The following is a 21,305-nucleotide window of genomic DNA, read 5'->3' on the forward strand; positions in this document are numbered from 1 at the left end:
CAGACAATCACCTTTCTTCCCCATTCTGATGCTATGTTTGAACTTCAGCTCCATTCTGCTTGAAAGCTCCAGGCTCCTTCTCCTTAAGCCTTGTACACACGGTTGGAGAATTCGTCGGAATGTGTCCTATCGGACTGTGTCGTCGGATAATCTGACTGTGCGTGGTATGCATCGGACTGATTCCGTCCGAATCTCCGTCTGACCCAATTTTCCAACATGTTGGAAATATTTCCTGACCAACTGGGCCGATCGGACATACTCCGATCATGTGTAGAGAATTTTGATCTGACCAAGTGCCACGCATGCTCAGATCAAATTTCTACATCAAAGCTATTGGCTACTAGCCTGAACGTAGTCCCATCGTAACGAAATTACGTCATCACGTTCTGAAAGATCTGATTTTTTGCCAACTTTGTCCGACCGTGTGTATGCAACAGTTTCGGACAAGATCCGACGGACAAAATCCGACGGGCAAAATCCGATGGATTTGGTTGTGGAAATCTCCGACCGTGTGTACAGGGACTTAGACTTGTCCTCCCCTTGTAGCGTCCGCTGTGACAGGGCAGTGACACCATATTTGGAGTCAGGGGCCTGCAACATCATACCTCTTAGATCTGGTCATCTCTGCAGTCCAGTGGGTTGGCAGGTGCAGTGGGCTCCAGGGAGTATTTAGAGTATGCCAGGAGCGGGAGAAGCGGTGATGTGAGCTGGACCTTTGAAGGATCGGCACATAGGAGCTCAGAGAAGCAGGACCTCTCACATGCCGCGCTTGGCTCCGCCCCATCTTGGAAGGAACTTTAAACACCCAGAGGGCATGAAATTCACTTACAGGACCACCTTGTAGATACAGTGCCTTAAAAAAAGTATTCATATCCCTTGAAATTTTTCACATTTTGTCATGTTACAAGCCAAAATGTAAATGTATTTTATTGGGATTTTGTGATTCACCAACACAAAGTGGCACATGACTATGAAGTGGAATGGAAGGGAAATGATAATCTGAAAAGTGTGGTGTGCATTTGTATCCAGCCCCCTTTACTCTGATACCCCTAACTAAAATCAGGTGGAACTGATTGCCTTCAGAAGTCACCTAATTAGTAAATAGAGTCCACCTGTGTGTAATTTAATCTCAGTATAAATACAGCTTCTCTGTGAAGCCCTCAGGTTTGTTAGAGAACCTTAGTGAACAAACAGCATCATGAATGCCAAGGAACACACCAGACAGGCCAAGACCAAAACCTACCTGCAAACCTACCAAGGCATGGTCGTCCACCTAAACTGACAGGTCGGGCAAGGAGTGCATTAATCAGAGAAGCAGCCAAGATGCCCATGACAACTTTAGAGGAGCTGCAGAGATCCGCAGCTCAGGTGGGAGAATCTGTCCACAGGACAACTATTAGTTGATGGGAAGATGGATGGAGCCAAATACAGGGAAATCTTAAGAAGAAAACCTGTTAGAGTCTGCAAAAGACTTGGGACTGCAGTGGAGGTTCACCTTCCAGCAGGACAACGACCCTAAACATATTGCCAGAGCCACAATGGAATGGTTAAGATCAAAGCATAATAATGTGTTAGAATGGCCCAGTCATGGCCCAGTCAAAGTCCAGACCTAAATCTAGTTGAGAATCTGTGGTAAGACTTGAAAATTGCTGTTCACAGACACTCTCCATCCCATCTGACAGAGCTTGCGCTATTTTGCAAAGAAGAATGGGCAAAAATGTCACTCTGTAGATGTGCAAAGCTGGTAGAGACATCCTCAAAAAGACTTACAGCTGTAATTGCAGCAAAAGGAGGTTCTACAAAGTATTGACTCGGGGGGGCTGAATACAAATGTACCCCACACTTTTCACATATTTATTTGTAAAAAAAATAGAAAAACATTTATCATTTTAATTTCACTTCACATTTATGTGACACTTTGTGTTGGTCTATCACATAAAATCCCAATAAAATACATTTACATTTTTGGTTGTAACATGAAAAAATGTGGAAAATTCCAAGTGGTGTGAATATTTTTTCAAGGCACTTTAGGTATGACATAACCCAGAAGTCCTTTATACTTTGGGGAAGACAAATTGGCAGACATTACTAAGGCCTGAGGCCCCTTATATTTAGCATATTTTTTTGGCGCATGCACAATAATTTGATACAGTATTTATTTTTTAGCTGTCAGTATAAATACACTTATCCCTGATTAACATGTAGACCATAGTGCTGTGTACACTGTGAGAATGCTATTTGGTTTTAGCCAAGTGATTTATGATACGTGACGTGTAATTTTCTAGCTACAGGCTGTGCTTAGCAGGAAGAAATATACGGGGCCATATAATTACAAGGACTTTGGCACTTCATTCTCTCTTAAGCAAATTTCTTTCAGAAATTATGTTTTTGATTTTCCTTGGCTTCCTTTACTGCACTTGTCAGTTTTGCTTCGGTCTTGGAAATGTCTGTACACAAAATCACTGGATCTACTGGTAAGGAACATACTAATATGAGGTCACATTATTGTCTGTCTCTTAGCCCTTGTACACACTGTTGGATATTCCGATGGACAATGACTGTGTTGTGAAAAGAAAATAGCCTAGTAACATTGCATTTTTGGGGGAATTAGTAAAATGCACAGTATGTATAAGCAGTTTTACAGGACAAATGACTGAAAAATTTGTATAAATACATCCCTAAACCCTTGTACACACGGTCGGACATTCCGACGGAAAATGTCCGATCGGACCATGTTGTCGGATAATCCGACTGTGTGTGGGCTCCATTGGACTGTTTCCGTTGGAGTATACGATGGGCCAAGTTTTCCAGCTGGGCTATAAAATTTTCCGACAACATGATCCGATCGGACTTTGTCCTATTGTGTGTAGTGAATTACGATCGGACAAAGTGCCACGCATGATCAAATTCCTAGACCAAAACTATTGTCTACTAGCCTGAACGTAGTCCCATCGTAACAAAATTACATCATCACGTTCTGAACGATCCGATTTTCCGACAACTTTGTCCGACCGTGTGTATGCAACAGTTTCGGACAAAATCCGTCGGACAAAATCCAGCGGATTTGGTTGTCAGAATGTCTGACCGTGTGTACAAGGGCACAGCTGGGTGGAACTCTCAATAATGAAGAAAAGAGAGGGTTCTAACTAATCTTGCAGGGATTACTGCAATATTGGGACCTGCCAATATGAAATTAGAAGCTCTTTTCCTTCTTCTTGACAGAGAAGGGTATAGCAGGTGATGAGCTTTACATAGACTGTCCAGGGATATTTTCTTACCATTTCTTTCATATATACTGTATAATTGTTTTTGCTATACAGATTATTACAATTACAGTTGACAAAACATTTAGTACCAAAATTGTCCATAACTTAAAGCAGGGCTTTTTTTTCTCAGGGAATAGGTGCAGGAACTCCACCCTTCTGAGTCACACTTCATCTATGCCCCCTACCCGTCTCTGAGCACCATCCCTTGATTCCAGCACCTTTCAGAGAATACAGAACCAAAAATTTTGTGCTACTCTGGGATTTCTATGAAATTTGGTGATGAAAACAAGAAAGATATTAAAACATTCCTTGCAATGAGCAACAATAGACCCCACCCCAACAACAATAGACCCCACCCCAGAAACAATAGACTGTCCGCAGAAACAATAGATCCACCCAGAAACAATAGATCCCCCCACAAAACAAAAGACTTTCCACCCAGCAACAATGGACCCCCAACACAACAAAATAGTTCTCCCCCAGCAATAATGGACCCCCCACACAAAAAAGACTTTTCCCCAGCAACAATGGACCCTCCACAACAAAATACCACCCCAGCAACAATAGACCCCCCCCCCCCCACCAGAAACAGTAGACTTAACCAGCAACAATAGACACCCACCCCAAAACAGATCCCCACCAGCGATAATAGATACCCCAGCAGCAAGCATCAACAGACCCTCCAGCACCCCTTTCCAGTATATACATTCAGTGCTGGAGGTGCCGCAACTGCGTTCCCCCACCTTCCTGCTGAAAAAAAGCCCAGACTAAAAGTGTCTGTATGTATGTAATGGGGACAGAAGAGTGAAAGCTCATCTAGAGCAGAGACCAATGGGAACACTTCACTGAGCTTCACTATGGAATATCTAAAATTTTCAATCACTGGGCAATTTATTAGGAACTAATCCTAAACCAGTACGAGTATTGGTTTGGGCCTCTTTTTGCTCTTTAAATTCTACATTCTTCAAACATTCTTTTGAGATTCTGGTCCATGTTGACACGGGTTCCATGAATTTTCCATGGTATGGATTTCACATTCCTTTGAGATTCAGGTCCATGTTGACATGGGTTCCATGAATTCTCTGTGGTATAGATTTCACATTCCACAAACATTCTTTTCAGATTTAGGTCCATGTTGACATGGGTTCCATAGATTCTCCATTGTATGAATTTTGCATTCCTTTGAAATTCAGGACCATGTTGACATTGGTTCCATGGATTCTTCATGGTATGGATTTCACATGCCACAGACATTGTTTTGAGATTCAGGTTGATGTTAACATGAGTTCCATGGATTCTCCGTGCTATTGATTTCACATTCCACAAACATTCTTTTGAGATTCAGATCCATGTTGACATGGATTCCATGGATTCTCTGTGGTATGAATTCCACATTCCACAAGTAGTGATGGGCGAACGGTTCGCCCGGCGGTCGTTTTGCGGCGAATTTCGGCTGTTCTCGGTCCGCCCGTTTGGCGGACTATTGGCGCCGTTCGCCTGGCGGACTTCTGCGTTTACTGTGTAAAAGAACTTTGACCTATGATGACACATCCATCATGGGGTACAGGACAGCCAATTGAGACATTACAGCACATGGACACTTGGACATTCCCCCTAACCTATAAATACACCCGATCCGGCGGCCATTTTACATTCTTTCTTCTGTCACTATAGGGAGAGGTTGCTGTGTGGAGCAGGGAGAGATTACAGTGACCCAAATCGCTAGCTATTTGGTACACAAAAGTTCTTTTCAGGACTGGTATAGGTGTTAGGTGTAGTTCAGGATAGGCAGTGCAGTGCTAGTGATTGTTGCAGCAGCCTGAGTGTCTTTTGTCAGTTTAGAGAAAGGGACAGGACGGTGTGTGCTGCTGTAGGGACAGTCAGATTAGTCATCATCATTAGCTGTTACTATAAGGTCCACAAAAGTGCTATTCCAGTAACCAGTTATTGTTCCAGCAGCCTCTGTTTTGTCAGTTTATATAGGGACAGGCAGGAAGCAATGTGTCAGGCAGTGAGGGTCAGTTTAATCAGTAGCTGTTACTATTAGTTCCACAAAGGTTCTTTTCAGGACTGGTATCAGTGGTATGGTAATAGGCTTGTACACGTATAATATTCTTTCACCCAAATATAGAAAGAATATTATACTTGACTGCTGCCCTTCTGCTGCAGTCTGCTAATCATTCACAACTCACTTGTTCCACAAAGCTCTTTATCAGGACTGGTAACTTGGTCGGTATAGGGTACTACAGTACATAGGGTTGAGTGAGGTACAGTCTGCTATTCTATAAGGACTGGTATCGGTCCACAATACATAGTGTTGAGGTGCACTACTGCTGACCGCTGCCCTATACTGCAGCAGTGCTTCATCGGTATAGGGACTGACGTACAGTCTGCTAATCACTCACACACAACCTACTTGGTCCACAAAAGTCCTTATAAGGACTGGTAAGGTATAGGGTGCTACAGTACATAGGGTTGAGTGAGTTACAGTCTGCTATTTTATAAGGACAGGTATCGGTCCACAATACATAGGGTTGAGGTGCACTACTGCTGACCGCTGCCCTATACTGCAGCAGTCCTTCATTGGTATAGGGACTGAGAGTTTTGTCACAGGGTCATTTAAAAAATGACAGGCAGAGGAAGAGGCAGGCCCTTCCACGGGGGTGGTAGGGGTAGGGCAGGAGCAACAGGCTTGAGCCAAAGTGGGAAGTTGCAGAAGGTGCGTTCAATTACTTTAAAGGATGCACCAGACTTGGTTGAATGGCTCGCTCAGCCTTACTCTTCTGCACCCTCCTCATCCTCTCGATCTGCACCCTCTTCTTCACTCTCTGCTATGTGCACCCCCAAAGACACTACCACCAACAACACCACCACCACCACCACATACCTTCCGCTTGAGTCACAGGAATTATTTTCCGATCCATATCAAGAGGACATTTCTGATGCGCAGCCACTCTTGGTATTGGATCAGGAAGAGGAGGTAGCAACAACCGCTACTCAGCAGTCTGACGACAGTACCCAGATCAGCCCAAGGAGGAGGTTGGTCCCCGGTGTTGCTGCCTACTCCAAGATCTCTACTTATAGCGGTGGGGAAGGTGACGTTGATGATGACGTGTCTAGTGATGTCACGTGGGTGCCCACAAGAGAGGAAGAGGAGGGGAGTTCAGAGGGAGATATGGACCAGCAGATAGGGAGGAGAAGCAGGAATAACTTACATTGCACAGGAGGGACAAAGCAGACTGCAAATGTATCAGGAGCGAGTCATCGACCATGTACGGTCACATCTGGCGCTCCCAGGACACGGGCACATGGCTCCACAGTGTGGGCTTTTTTTAACGTGCCCCTGCTGACAATAGCGTTGCCATCTGCAATCTTTGCAGTCAACACATTAGTCGCGGTAAGCCCAACACTCACCTAGGGACGACCGCCTTAAGAAGGCACATGGGCAGCCATCACCGAGCCGAGTGGGAGCAACGGAACACACAAAGCCACACTGCAGGCTCTCACCGTCCAGCCTCGTCTTCTACTTCTCCTTCTCCTCTCTCCTCACAATTGTCCTCCACTCCACCTTCCATCACGCCAAGCTCACGTTTTTCTGCAAAAAGGCAGGCTTCCGTGGGCCTAATATTCGAGCGTAAAAAAATGATGACGCCGGATAACCCTCTTGCCCAACGGTTGACGGCTGGCTTGTCAGAACTCATAGCCCGCCAACTACTGCCATAAAAACTGGTGGACTCGGAGGCCTTTCACAAATTTGTGGCCATTGGAACACCACAATGGAAGGTCCCAGGAAGGAAGTATTTCTCAGAGAAGGGCATCCCAGAGCTATATGGCCATGTTCAGCGGCAAGTGAATGTATCTCTGGCACACAGTGTCGGTGCCAAGATACATATGACCACAGACACGTGGTCTAGCAAACACGGGCAGGGAAGGTATATCACTTTTACTGCCCACTGGGTGAACCTTCTGACGGCCGTCAAGCATGTAACCCGTGGCACCCGTGTAGATTTGGTTTTACCGCCACGGATTGCATGCAGGCCTGACTCTTCTTCTCCTCCTCCTCCTACTCCATCCTCCTCCCTCTCCTCCTCAGCTGACTCCTCCTTTTCCGCTGCTAGCGTCTCTTCCGCTGCGCCGCCCAAGCTCCCCAGAACCTATTCGACATGCCAGGTGAGACGTTGCCATGCCGTGCTGCGTCTGTTGTGCCTGGAAGCCAAGAGCCACACTGGCCCGGCACTCCTTTCAGCTTTGCGTTCACAGGCAGATCAGTGGCTAACACCGCTCAATTTGACAGTTGGTAAAGTGGTGTGTGACAACGGTGCCAATCTGCTTAGCGCATTGAAACAGGGCAAAATCACGCACGTGCCATGCATGGCACACGTCTTAAACTTGGTCGTGCAGCGATTCCTTGTCAAATACCCTGGGGTCCAGGACATCTTGCGGCAGGCAAGGAAAATCTCGGCCCATTTCAGAAGATCTTACACGGCCATGGCTCGCCTTGCTGACATTCAGCGGTGACACAATCTGCCGGTCAGACGTCTTATTTGCGATTGCCCGACGCGATGGAACTCAACCTTCTATATGCTTGATAGGCTGCTCCAGCAGAAACGTGCAGTTAACGTCTACCTGTATGAACTCTGCGGCAGAACCGGTTCTGGGGAGCTGGGGTGTTTTTCACCGCGCCAGTGGCTGCTCATGCGCGACGCATGCAGACTTCTGCGCCCATTTGAGGAGATCACCAAACTGGTCAGTCGCAGCCATGGCGCCATCAGTGACATGGTACCTTATGCCTTTTTTATGGAGCGTGCATTGCGTCGTGTCATTGATCAAGCTGTGGAGGAGCAGGAGCGGGAAGATGAGGAAGTCGCAATGCTGGATGAATTCCCAGGGGGGGCTACTCTATCTGAGACAAGTCAACAACAGGAGTCTGAAGAGGAGTCAGAGAAGGATGGTGCCGGGGCGGATGAGGAGGAGCAAGAAGAGCATGCTTTAAACCTTTCTGGGATCCCTGTTGTGCGTGGATGGGGAGAGGAGAATGAAGAGGACGACATTATCCTGGATGATGAGCAGGAGCCAGGCCACCACACCGCTTCCAGTTTAGTGCAAATGGGGGCGTTCATGCTCCAGTGTTTTAATAGGGACCCCCGTATAAAAAGCATAAGGGTCAAGGACCAGTACTGGGTGGCAACGTACTTAGACCCCCGGTACAAACACAAAATGGCGGAAATGTTACCGCCGTCGCAGAGGGCTGTCAGAATGCAGCACTTCCAGGCCTTGCTTCGAGAAATGCTGCATTCTGCTTTTGCGTGCGCTGGCAGAGGAGCAATTCCCACTCCCAGAGAAGGAGTTGCGGGTACCAATCCAACATCGCCTGCAAGAAGAGGCCGGTTGAAATGTGTTGGTGACTTCGGATATGAGGTCATTCTTTCAGCCGACCCATCGACAGGTGTCATCCGGATTCAGCATCAGGGAACGCTTAGACCGTCAGGTGTCCGACTACATCGGGTTAACGGCCGATGTGGACGCTCTGAGGAGTGATGAACCCCTGGACTACTGGGTGGGCAGGCTTGACCTCTGGCCAGAGCTTGCCCAATTTGCAATAGAACTGTTGGCTTGCCCCTCATCCAGTGTCCTGTCCGAAAGGACGTTCAGCGCAGCAGGGGGGATCGTGACCGATAAGCGTACTCGCCTAGCTCACGACAGTGTTAACTACCTCACATTTCTAAAAATGAATGAGGCATGGATCTCGGAGGAATTCAACACATGTGACCAGTAGACCATGTATATGTCTATAAACATTTTTTTTAGTCGAGCACACAGACCTTCTTTCTTCATTTGGCTCACTTCCTTGTCCAAAAAAAGCACACTGTACTATATGCCCATATCCTCCTCTTTGAAGAGGTTGAGCGGTGTCATATTTCTACTGGGGCTGCTTATTATGAGGGGCTCCCACCATCCCTGTGCTGTGCTGACTTCCTCCTGGGGCTTTACCTCTGCTGTGCATATTTTGAGGTGCTCCCACTATCCCTGTGCTATGCTCATTATGAGGGGCTCCCACCATCCCTGTGCTGTGCTGACTTCCTCCTGGGGCTGTACCTCTGCTGTGCATATTTTGAGGTGCTCCCACCATCCCTGTGCTATGCTCATTATGAGGGGCTCCCACCATCCCTGTGCTGTGCTGACTTACTCCTGGGGCTGCTTATTATGAGGGGCTCCCACCATCCCTGTGCTATGCTGACATCCTCCTGGGGATGCTTATTATGAGGGGCTCCCACCATCCCTGTGCTATGCTCATTATGAGGGGCTCCCACCATCCCTCTGCTATGCTGACTTCCTCCTGGGGCTGCTTACGGTGCAGGTGTCAGTGCGGTATATCACGGTGCTGATGTCAGTGCTCTCTGTCACGGTGCTGCTGTCAGTGCTGTATATCACGGTGCTGGTGTGAGTGCTTTATGTCACGCTGCTGATGTCAGTGCTCTATATCACGGTGCTGCTGTCAGTGCTGTATATCACGGTGCTGGTGTGAGTGCTTTATGTCACGCTGCTGATGTCAGTGCTCTCTATCACGGTACTGTTGTCAGATGACTCTATCATGGTGCAGGTGTCATTGCTGTATGTCACGCTGCTGATGTCAGTGCTCTGTATCATGGTGCTGCTGTCAGGTGACTCTATCCCGGTGCAGGTGTCATTGCTGTATGTCACGCTACTGGTGATCATCTCCTGCACCCTCTTCTTTGCCTACCCTGGTCCCTGACCTTCCCTCTCCTCCATTGCTTTCATGCGCTCCACAGTCCTGAATTGTCACAACAATTTCCCATATAAAAAAAGAATGCTTGTAGTTGTCGATCCCAGATTCACCTCATACATGTGTTATGTCATTGGCCATGTGGTGGGACTATGTTTGCACAGCTAATAATTATTTTGTGGCTGCAAATTTGACCTATAGGTTTGCGAAGTTCGCCTCCCATTGAAGTCAATGGGGCCCGCCGCGAACGTTCCGGTTCGCGAACTATCGGCCGCGTTCGCGTCCATCACTATCCACAAGCATTCTTTTGAGATTTAGGTCCATGTTGACATGAGTTGCATAGATCTGCAGTGGTATGAATTTCGCATTCCTTTGAGATTCAGGTCCATGTTGACATGGGTTTCATGGAATCTGCAGAGTATGGATTACACATTCCACAAGCATTCCTTTGAGATTCAGGTCCATGTTGATCTGAGTTCCATAGATTGGTTGTGGCATGGATTTCGCATTTCTTTGAAATTCAGGTCCATGTTGACATGGGTTCCATTGGCTACCCATAGTATGGATTTCACATTCGACAAACATTCTTTTGAGATTTAGGTCCATGTTGACATGAGTTCCATGTACTTGCTGTGGTATGAATCTCACATTCCTTTGAGATTCAGGTCCATGTTGACATAGGTTCAATGGATTCTTCAGGGTATGGATTTCACACTCCACAATCATTCCTTTGAGATTCAGGTCCATGTTGACATGGGTTCCATGGATTCTCCATGGTATGGATTTCACATTCCACAAACATTCTTTTGTGATTCAGGTCCATGTTGACATGAGGTTTGTGGGTTTGCTGCCCATGGTATGAATCTCACATCCCTTTGAGATTCAGGTCCATGTTGACATTTGTTCCATGGATCCTCCAGGGTATGGATTTCACACTCTACAATCATTCTTTGGAGATTCAAGTCCATGTTGACATGAGTTCCATGGATTCGCTGTGGTGTGCATTTCACATTCCTTTGAGACTCGGGTCCATGTTGACATGGGCTCCATGGATTCTTTGTGGTATGAATTTCACATTCCACAACCATTCTTTTGAGATTTTGACCATGTTGACATGGGTTCCATACATTCTCGGTGGTATGAATTTCACATTCCTTTGAGATTCGGCTCTTTGTCGACATGGGTTCCATGGATTATCCATGGAATGGATTTCACATTCCACAAGCAAACCTTTGAGATTCAGATCCATGTTGACATGAATTCCATCTTCTCTGTTTCCTTAGGCTGCTTTCACACTGGGGCGGGAGCGGCGTCGGCGGTAAAGTGCCGCTATTTTTAGCGGCGCTTTACCGTCGTTTTAGCAGCAGTCTGCGGGCGCTAGCGGGGTGGTTTTAACCCCCGCTAGCGGCCGAAAAAGGGTTAAACCCACCCGCAGTATTGCCGCGGTGTCCCATTGATTTCAATGGGTAGGAGCGGTTTAGGAGCGGTGAATACACCGCTCCTTCACCGCTCCAAAGATGCGGCTAGCAGGACTTTTTTCACCGTCCTGCCAGCGCATCGCTCCAGTGTGAAAGCCCTCCGGCTTTCACACTGGAGTGAAAGGGGCCGTTTTTTTTCAGGCGCTACACAGGCGCTATTTTTAGCGCTGTAACGCCTGAATACCGCCCCAGTGTGAAAGCAGCCTTAAAGAGGAACTACACTGCATCTGAACACCACAAACCAAAACGTTGTTTAATTAATTTTTAATATTCAGACCATACACTTCCATACTTTTCTCCATGCTTTTACGTTGCTGAGAAATCACTTTGAAAAACACCCCCTAGCATTTCTGGTTGTAGCCATCTTCATTAAGGGCAGATGATTCATGGAGCATTTACTGCCTGGAATCCATTTGCCCTTAGCTCATGGATGCAGAAGGAGGGGTGTGATATGTGACCTGTCATTTTATAGCTTCAGGCTGTGCTTAGCAGGAAGAAATATATAGTGCTATATAATTTCAAGTTAATTCTTAAGGACTTTGGCAGTTCGTCCTTTTCATTCAAATTCCTTTCAGGAATTGTGTTTGTGATTTCCTTGGCCTCCTTTATTGCAGTTGTCAGTGTAGGTTCGGTCTTGGACATGTATGCAAACTAAATTACTGGATCTACTAGTAAGGAACATATTAATACGAGGGCACATTATTTTCTGCCTGTTAGCGCACAGTTGGGCTGAACTCTCTCCAAACCTTTCCTCTCTCTACTGTGCTTTTGTTTTTTTGTCTATGGCTTCTTTGGTGGGATTTATTTCACTTCCTCTACCTACAATCCCCAATATGGACAATGGTAACAAGAAAAACCTTCCCTATTTAAAATGAAATCATTTTGTTTTTGCTGGATTTAAGCTCCAAGGAACAATTCTCATATAAGAGCCCTTAGACAGAAGGGCCATACTTTTAGCATCATCCATGTCTTGGGCAGTAAAGCTGTGGCTTCACTTACATAACTACCCTGGATTCAGTCTAAGGTTTCCAAAAAGGTGTTCTAGATTCTCTATAGAAGTTTTGCTTTTACTGTTTAATATTTCTTGTCACAATCCACTTTTTGGATCCCCTCTGTCTGTGTGGGTCCAGGAACCATGCAGGACCGTACCACTGACCATGACATCCTGGAGAAGCTCTGCACCTATATTCCAGGTGACGGGTGTGAGCGGGTGTGCCTACAGCTGTGTGGGATGCCGGGACATGACAAGTCCCCCCTTATTAACAGATGTGTGTGCATGGTCCAAGAGGATATCTGGAGAATGTGGCCGGAGCTGGAAAATCCAATCAACCCATCACAATGGAGAGAAAAGATTTTCACCTGTCAGATAAAATTGTCATCACTGATAATCGAGGAGTGATCAAAATGAGCAAGGAAGAGTTGGTGGAGATTAACGCTCAGTTCTGTAAGTGACTTTGAATGCGCATTCTGTAGCCAGTGGTATGGGACCCAACACTGTCCCACTCATGGCCAATCGGGGGGGGGGGGGGGGGAGGAGAGGAGAGAGGAATACTGCTGGCATTCATCTGGCAATAACTGCTTTCAGTTACTGATTTGGTGACACCATTGTTTCTGTGTGCTATTCCTGATTTATCATGTACAACTGACACTGGTTATTTTGAGCCTTCTTTTTTAATGTTCATTTTAATCATACCAGACTCCACTGGTTGTTATTAGCTGCATTTACTCAAGAGTCACAGCCATTTAGAAAGAAGGGGTGAGCTAGAGATTTTTTTTGTTATCCGACTGTAGTGCACTACTCCCTTGGGAGCTGCAAATGTTGTTCATTACCTTTATGTTAATAGGCCCCATTCTTCCTTCCCACCCAAAGCTTTATTCTTTAACTTGTGTTAGTGGAACAAGTAAATAGAAGATATGAGATACCTCTATATTGGTTCTGGTTCCCGGTCTCTGATCCTGCATACTCTCCTTTTATGAACCGACCAGCATCACTCTGAATAATGCTGTAGGTGTAGATTCCTAAGTCCCGGGCCTCACCGCCTAATTCACCCGGTTTCTTCCCTGATCTACATGGTGACGTCTGCTCCTGCTATCCAGCATTGGGGTCTCTGAACCCCCAGGCCTTTAAGCCTGCTTCTGCTATCCAGCACTGTGGTCTCTGAACCCCCAGGCCTTCAAGCCTGCTCCTGCTATACAGCACTGTGGTCTCTGAACCCCCAGGCCTTCAAGCCTGCTCCTGCTATCCAGCATTGGGGTCTCTGAACCCCCAGGCCTTCAAGCCTGCTTCTGCTATCCAGCACTGTGGTCTCTGAACCCCCAGGCCTTCAAGCCTGCTCCATGCTCTACATACTGGATTCTCTCTCCCCCCAGAAGCATGTGACCCCCAGCTTATATTCGAGTCCTGCCCCTGACAGTGCAATTTAATGATTGGTCCAGAGCTCTCCACATAAGCTGCCTGCCACTCAGGTCCCAAATCCTGCCTCCCTTCCAGAACATTTCCACTGAAAGGATGAGGGGACTTCCTTGAGTCAGAGTATAGGTGGCCACACCCCCCTCTATTCTAGCACTCCCCTCTCCCAAATAAACAACCAGGCCTAGAAAAAGTGCAAAACATATATACAGTGGTGTGAAAAAGTGTTTGCCCCCTTCCTCATTTCCTGTTCCTTTGCATGTTTGTCACACTTAAGTGTTTCGGAACATCAAACCAATTTAAACAATAGTCAAGGACAACACAAGTAAACACAAAATGCAATTTGTAAATGAAGGTGTTTATTATTAAAGGTGAAAAAAAATCCAAACCATCATGGCGCTGTGTGAAAAAGTGATTGCCCCCTAAACCTAATAACTGGTTGGGCCACCCTTAGCAGCAACAACTGCAACCAAGCGTTTGCGATAACGTGCAATGAGGCTTTTACAGCGTCCTGGAGGAATTTTGGCCCACTCATCTTTGCAGAATTGTCCTAATTCAGTTACATTAGAGGGTTTTCGAGCATGAACGGCCTTTTTAAGGTCATACCACAACATCTCAATAGGATTCAGGTCAGGACTTTGGCTAGGCCACTCCAAAGTCTTCATTTTGTTTTTCTTCAGCCATTCGGTGGTGGACTTGCTGGTGTGTTTAGGATCATTGTCCTGCTGCAGAACCCAAGTTCGTTTCAGCTTGAGTACACGAACAGATGGTCGGACATTCTCCTTCAGGATCTCTTGGTAGACAGCAGAATTCATAGTTCCTTTTATCACGGCAAGTCTTCCAGGACCTGAAGCAGCAAAACAGCCCCAGACCATCACACTACCACCACCATATTTTACTGTTGGTATAATGTTCTTTTTTTGAAATGCAGTGTTCCTTCTACGCCAGATATACTTGGACACACACCTTCCAAAGAGTTCCACTTTTGTCTCATCGGTCCACAGAATGTTGTCCCAAAAGTCTTGGGGATCATCAAGATGTGTTGTGGAGAAATTGAGACGAGCTTTGATGTTCTTTTTGCTCAGCAGTGGTTTTCTCCTTGGAACTCTGCCATGCAGGCCATTTTTGCCCAGTCTTTTCCTGATGGTGGAGGCATGAACGCTGACCTTAACTGAGGCAAGTGAGGCCTGCAGTTCCTTGGACGTTGTTGTGGGGTCTTTTGTGACCTCTTGGATGAGTCGTCGCTGCGCTCTTGGGGTAATTTTGGGCGGCCGGCCACTCCTGGGAAGGTTCACCACTGTTCCATGTCTTCGCCATTTGTGGATAATGGCTCTCACTGTGGTTCGCTGGATTCCCAAAGCTTTGGAAATGGCTTTATAACCCTTTCCAGACTGATAGATCTCAATTACTTTCTTTCTCAATTGTTCCTGAATTTCTTTGGGTCTCGGCATGATGTGTAGCTTTTAAGGATCTTCTGGTGGACCTTACTGTGTCAAGCAGCTCCTATTTAAGTGATGCCTTGATTGTGAACAGGTGTGGCAATAATCAGGCCTGGGTGTGGCTAGAGAAATTGAACTCAGGTGTGGACAACCACAGTTATAGTATGTTTTAACAAGGGGGGCAATCACTTTTTCACACAGGGCCATGATGGTTTGGATTTTTTTTCACCTTTAATAATAAACACCTTCATTTACAAATTGCATTTTGTGTTTACTTGTGTTGTCCTTGACTATTGTTTAAATTGGTTTGATGTTCCGAAACACTTAAGTGTGACAAACATGCAAAGGAACAGGAAATGAGAAAGGGGGCAAACACTTTTTCACACCACTGTATAAAGCTCACTCCCCAAACCCTATTGTTAAAGTGATGATACTCATACACAAATGGATGAGTCTTAAATGTAATAATGTTCCTGCTACATTTAAGACTCGTCCATTGCTGTATGAGTATCAGGTTTTTAACAATAGGAATTGGGAAGTGAGCTTTATTCATACAGTTTTTGTATGGGTATGTATTAATTTCATCTTTATCTTTTTTAATGACATGGTCTCTCTTCAGACATACAGTAAAAGCTTGGATTGAGAGTATCTTGGTTTGAGAGTGTTTTGCAAGACAAGCAAAACTTTTTTTTATCAATTTTGACTTGATAAACAAGCAATGTCTTGATATACAAGTTGCGTCACATCACAACTGAGTATAAAAGAGAGAAGAGAAGAGAGGTGGCTCTAAGTGTAGTAATATGGTTACATTTAATAAAGGTACAAAATTCAGCAACTCACATGGTTGATAATTAAAACAGGCAGTATGCGGCCATCCGGGTAAAGCTGTCTACATAGACCATCCTCCTAACCACCATTTTTATTCCCCAATCTCACAATATATATATATATATATATATATATATATATATATATATATATATATAGTCTGCATCCAGTGTAGCCTATATCTATATACAGTGAATTCTGTGGGGTACTGTTTCAAATACACTTCAGACAGTATCTAATACCGTGTGTACAGTTTCTGCTACACTTCTGGTGGTGTACACAGTATACAATACAGTGCAGCCGTTGTACAGTTGCTAATACACTTCAGCCAGTGTACACAGTATCTAATACAGTGTGTACAGTTTCTACTACACTTCTGGTGGTGTACACAGTATACAATACAGTGCAGCCATTGTACAATTGCTAATACAGTGCAGGCAGTGTACACAGTATCCAATACATTGTGTACAGTTTCTAATACACTTCCTGTGGTGTAAACAGTATCTAATAAAGTGTGGTGTTGCAAAACAAAAAATACATCATGCCCTGAAGGCCACCAAAGAGAGCCAGGTGCTCGCAGGCCACTAAAAGAAGGCAAGCAGCCTCTGTGTCTACAGTGCTGGTCGTGGACTTGGTGCATCCTCTGCAAGTGGCCATGGGGCACACTTGTCCTTTTTTTCTGCTGCTGGGCGTGTTATTGAGCCAGAACATGCAGAAGAGTTGGATAACAAAGCCATCCTCATCCTCTTCATCCTCTGTCACCCGGGCTCAGAGTAGTTTGCCTTCCAACGCAGCTGCCAAAGCGGCCTATTCCACTGGCTCCTTGTCACTCCTTCCGTAGACCCACCATCATGCACGGAGGAGTCCGCAGAATTATTTGACCACAGTGTCGGGTACTTGCTGCTGGAGGATGTGCAGCGATTTGAAGGCTCTGATGTTGGTTCCCAGGTTGAGGAAGGGAGTAACGTGAGCCTAGAGAGAGGGGGTGCACAAGAAGGACAAGAAACTGGCATGTTCCCCTAGCTGCAGCATACTGCCAAGTTTGCTCCACTGACGAGCAGGGAGGGGATGATGAGGTCCCTGACTGTACTTGGGTGCCTGAGAGAAGAGAGGAGGAGGAGGCACAACTCCAACGAGGAATGATGTCCTCTAGGGGGCAGCCACCCTATTGCATCACACCGCAGAGCTCTGCAGGTGCAGGGCGCTTCTGACTCCCCGCAACTTTCAAAAGTTCCTTGGTGTGGGCCTTTTTTGACACATGTGCAACAGATCGCATCGTTGCTGTTTGCAACCTATGTCTGAAGCGGATCAAGCGTGGCCAGAACAGCAGCCGCTTGGGCACAACATGCTTGACCAGCCATATGACAACCTGCCATGCAGTCTGTTGGCAACAGCACTTGAAAGACCCGCATCAAAGAAAAAGGCGAACTTCTCCTTGCTCCTCTTCTGGGATCTCCAAACCTACTATACCTATAGTCCTCTCAAAAACCTGCGCTGAAAGGAATGAAGGTATAGCAATAGGTGCCCCAAGTACTTGCAGCCAGTCTACTAGCAGTACACCACAATCTGATTTTAGCAGCCAAATTTCCCTTCTCCAGTTGCTGAACCGTAAAAAGAAATTCGGTCCCAGCCATCCACATGCTCAGCGTATAAATGCTAGCTTGGCCAAATTGCTAGCACTGCAACTGCTGTCTTTTTCAGCTGGTAGACACCTCTCCCTTTTGTGAATTTGTGGAGTGTGCTGTAACTCAGTGGCAGGTTCCAAAACGCCATTTATTTTCACGGAAGGCCATTCTGGCTCTCTATCGGAATGTGGAAGGCATTGGTTTGACCTCATTGGACAGGGCGGTCAGCAGATAGGTTCATATTACCGCTGAATCATGGTCCAGCAGGCATGGGCAGGGACGTTACCTTTCCTTCACGGTGCACTGGGGAACTCTGCTGGCAGCTGGGAAGGATGCAGGACAGGGTTCAGTGTTGTTGGAGCTTGTTATGCCACTATGCCTCCAAAATGCTAGTGGTTATTCTGCCACAGCTCTCTCCTCCACCCCTTCCTATGGCCCTTTCTGCAGATTTGTCCTCTGAACCAGCGGTGCTCCGTAAGCATTCAAGAGGCTACGCAAGCAGTCAGGCTAAAAGATGGCATGCGTTGAGTTGGTCTGCCTAAAGGACAGGAGCCACACTGGGGCAGAGATTCTGTCAGCCCCTAAGAGGCAGGCTCAGAGGTGGTTGGTGCCACGCCAGCTTCAGCCAGGAATGGTTGTATGCAACAATGGCACCAACCTTCTCTCTGCCCCCCGACAGGGACACTTGACCCATGTTCCATGTTTGGCACACGTCCTGAATTTGGAGAGCTGGCACCCAGGCTTACAGGATCTTCTGAGGCAAGCCAGAAAAATCTGTGGTCATTTCCACCGGTCATACAATGCCAGTGCTCGGCTGTCTGACATTCAAAGGGAATGCAACCTGCCCACCAAACGCCTCATTTGTGACATGAAACTCAACACCAGGACAGGGTCAGGGGAGCTTGGCTTCTTTTCGCCACGTCAATGGCTACTGATCAAGGATGCATGCACTGTCCTGTCACCATTTGAGGAGGCCAAATGGTGCAGGAATATCTAGGGGCAAGAGCAGACTTGGAGACCTTTTCAACAGAGCATCCACTGGGTTACTGGGTCTTGAGGATGGACCACTGGCCAGAACTTGCTCAATATGCAATTGAGCTACTGGCCTGTCCTGCATTCAGCGTGCTTTCTGAATGCATATTCAGTGCTGCTGGAGGTTTTGTAACATATCAAAGAGTGCGCCTGTCCACAGACTCCGTTAATAGGCTCACATTCGTAAAAATGAATCAGTCTTGGATCAGCAGCTATCAAGCACCTGATTGAATTTGCTATGGATGTGGGATTCCTTGAAGACTGCCTATGTGGACTATTTTATTCCTCCTCAATCTCGATGGTGCTAGCTTCCATCAATTTTTTGGGTTTAGGGCACCGCCACCACCACCCAAGGCCCAATTTTTCTGTTTGACAGGGGCATGCAATTAAAACTTTTGATCTAATATTTCACAGCAGGGCTTGTTCCTGTGCCCAACAAGATTATCTGTAAGGGGTTACAGTGTTGTAGCACCACCACCACCCAAGGCCCAATTTTTCTGCCCCTGTTTAACAGGGGCATTTAATTAAAATATTTGATCTAATATTTCACAGCGAGGTCCGTTCCTGCGCCCAACAAGAGTAACTGTGAGAGGTTACCATGTTGTGGCACCACCACCACCCAAGGCTTAATTTCTCTGTCCCTGTATAACAGGGGTATGTAATTACAATTCTTGATATAATATTTCACAGCAGGGCCCATTTCTGTGCCCACCAACAGTAACTGTGAGGGCTTACAGTGTTCTGGTACCACCACCACCATCAAAGGCCCAATTTTGTCTGCCCCTGTTTAACGGGGCATGTAATTAGAATTTTTGATATATTTCACAACAGGGCCCGTTCCTGCGTCCACCAAGAGTTACTGTGAGGGCTTACAGTGTTCTGGTACCACCAACACCTAAGGCCCAATTTTCTGCAGAGTATATAGTGCAGGCCGTATAGTATATATACACTGCTGTTCAGAGCATATAGTGCCTGGGGGCCCCCCACGCCATTTTTCAAAAATTTTTTAGTTGTAGGGTTCCCCTAAATATCCATACCAGACCTTAAGGGCCTGGTATGGATTTTGAGGGTGACATCCACGTTATTTCTTGGGGTATTTTTGATATTTTTATCTATATTTCCGGGATCCAACAATAGATTACAGCCACAAGCAGTTTTATATGAAATTTTTTCCATTAGAAATGTAATTTTGCTGTGGCGCTGTTATAGATATGGGAAAGATGTGCTACTTTACAGGCATATTAAGGACACACCCCAGGCACGATATTTAACCACTTGCCACCCGCCATATAGCAATATGACGTTGGCAAAGTGGTCGCGTTATTCTGACCGGACGTCAGATGACGTTGTAAGGATATCAAGCTGCTGCTTGCCGATCGTTGTTACGGTGTGTCAGTCTGACACACCGCAACTCCGATCTAGGTAAAGAGTCTCTGACAGAGAGGAATGTAAACAGGAAGAGCCGTTGATCAGCTTTTCCTCAATCGCGTCTGTCAGACACGAATAGAGGAGAGCCGATTGGCTCTGATGGGGGGGTCTGCGCTGATTGATGCCCACACAGGACCACCAGGGACACCACCAGGGATAACCACCACTAGTCACCACCAGATATGCCACCCTAGACCACCAGGGATGCCAATCAGTGCCCCCAATGGATGCCAATCAGTGCCCACACAATAGGCCTCACTGATTGGCAGGCATTATTATTTGGCACAGATTGGCATCCATCAGTACCATCCATTAGTACCATCCATTAGTGTACAGTACATCAGTGCCACCTATCAGTGCCCATCCATGCCACCTATCAGTGCCCATTCATGCCCATCTGTTCCACCTATCAGTGCCTATCCGTGCTGCCTTTCAGTGCCCATCAGTGCCACCTATGTGTACCCATCAGTGCTGCATATCAGCACCACCTATCAGTGCCCCATCAGTGCCACCTATCAGTGCCCATCAGTCCCACCTCATGGGTGCCCATCAGTGCCGCCTTATCAGTGCCAGTCAGTACAGCCCCATCAGTGCCCATCAGTGAAGGAGAAAACGTACTTATTTACAAAGTTTTGTAACAGAAACAAAAAAAATTTCTTCAAAATTTTCGGTCTTTTTTTTATTTGTTTAGCAGAAAACAAAAATCCCAGAGGTAATCAAATACCACCAAAAGGAAGCTCTATTTGTGGGAACAAAATTATAAAAATTTTGTTTGGGTACAGTGTAGCATGACCGCGCAATTGTCATTCAATGTGTGACAGCGCTGAAAGCTGAAAATTGGTCTGGGCAGGAAGGTGTAAAAGTGCCCTGTATTGAAGTGGTTAAAGGAATAGTTTATTTTTATTTTCACAAGCATTATTAAAATCACTGCTCACGAAAAAACAGCCGTTCTTAAAACTTTTTTTGCATTGATACATGTCCCCAAACACTTTTTATGGCAATAACTTGCATATAAGCCTTTAAAATTAGCACTTTTGATTTTTCATGTTCATGT

At 46.2% G+C, this 21,305-nt stretch overlaps 1 protein-coding gene across 1 annotated transcript in view; it reads left to right on the plus strand.

The window, feature by feature from the left end:
- Positions 1–2,393: 2,393 nt before the first annotated feature.
- The window catches only part of LOC143925040 (uncharacterized), a 48,495-nt gene continuing 29,583 nt past the window's right edge, over positions 2,394–21,305 (plus strand). Inside the window, exon 1 of the mRNA XM_077449621.1 lies at positions 2,394–2,474. The gene's annotated coding sequence lies outside the window, so the exon portion shown is untranslated. The remainder of the gene's footprint in view (positions 2,475–21,305) is intronic.

This window comes from Lithobates pipiens, unplaced genomic scaffold (genome assembly GCF_037356315.1).
Source record: "Lithobates pipiens isolate NorthernLeopardFrog02 unplaced genomic scaffold, aLitPip1_a1.2 Scaffold_22, whole genome shotgun sequence".
NCBI classification, from domain to species: domain Eukaryota; kingdom Metazoa; phylum Chordata; class Amphibia; order Anura; family Ranidae; genus Lithobates; species Lithobates pipiens.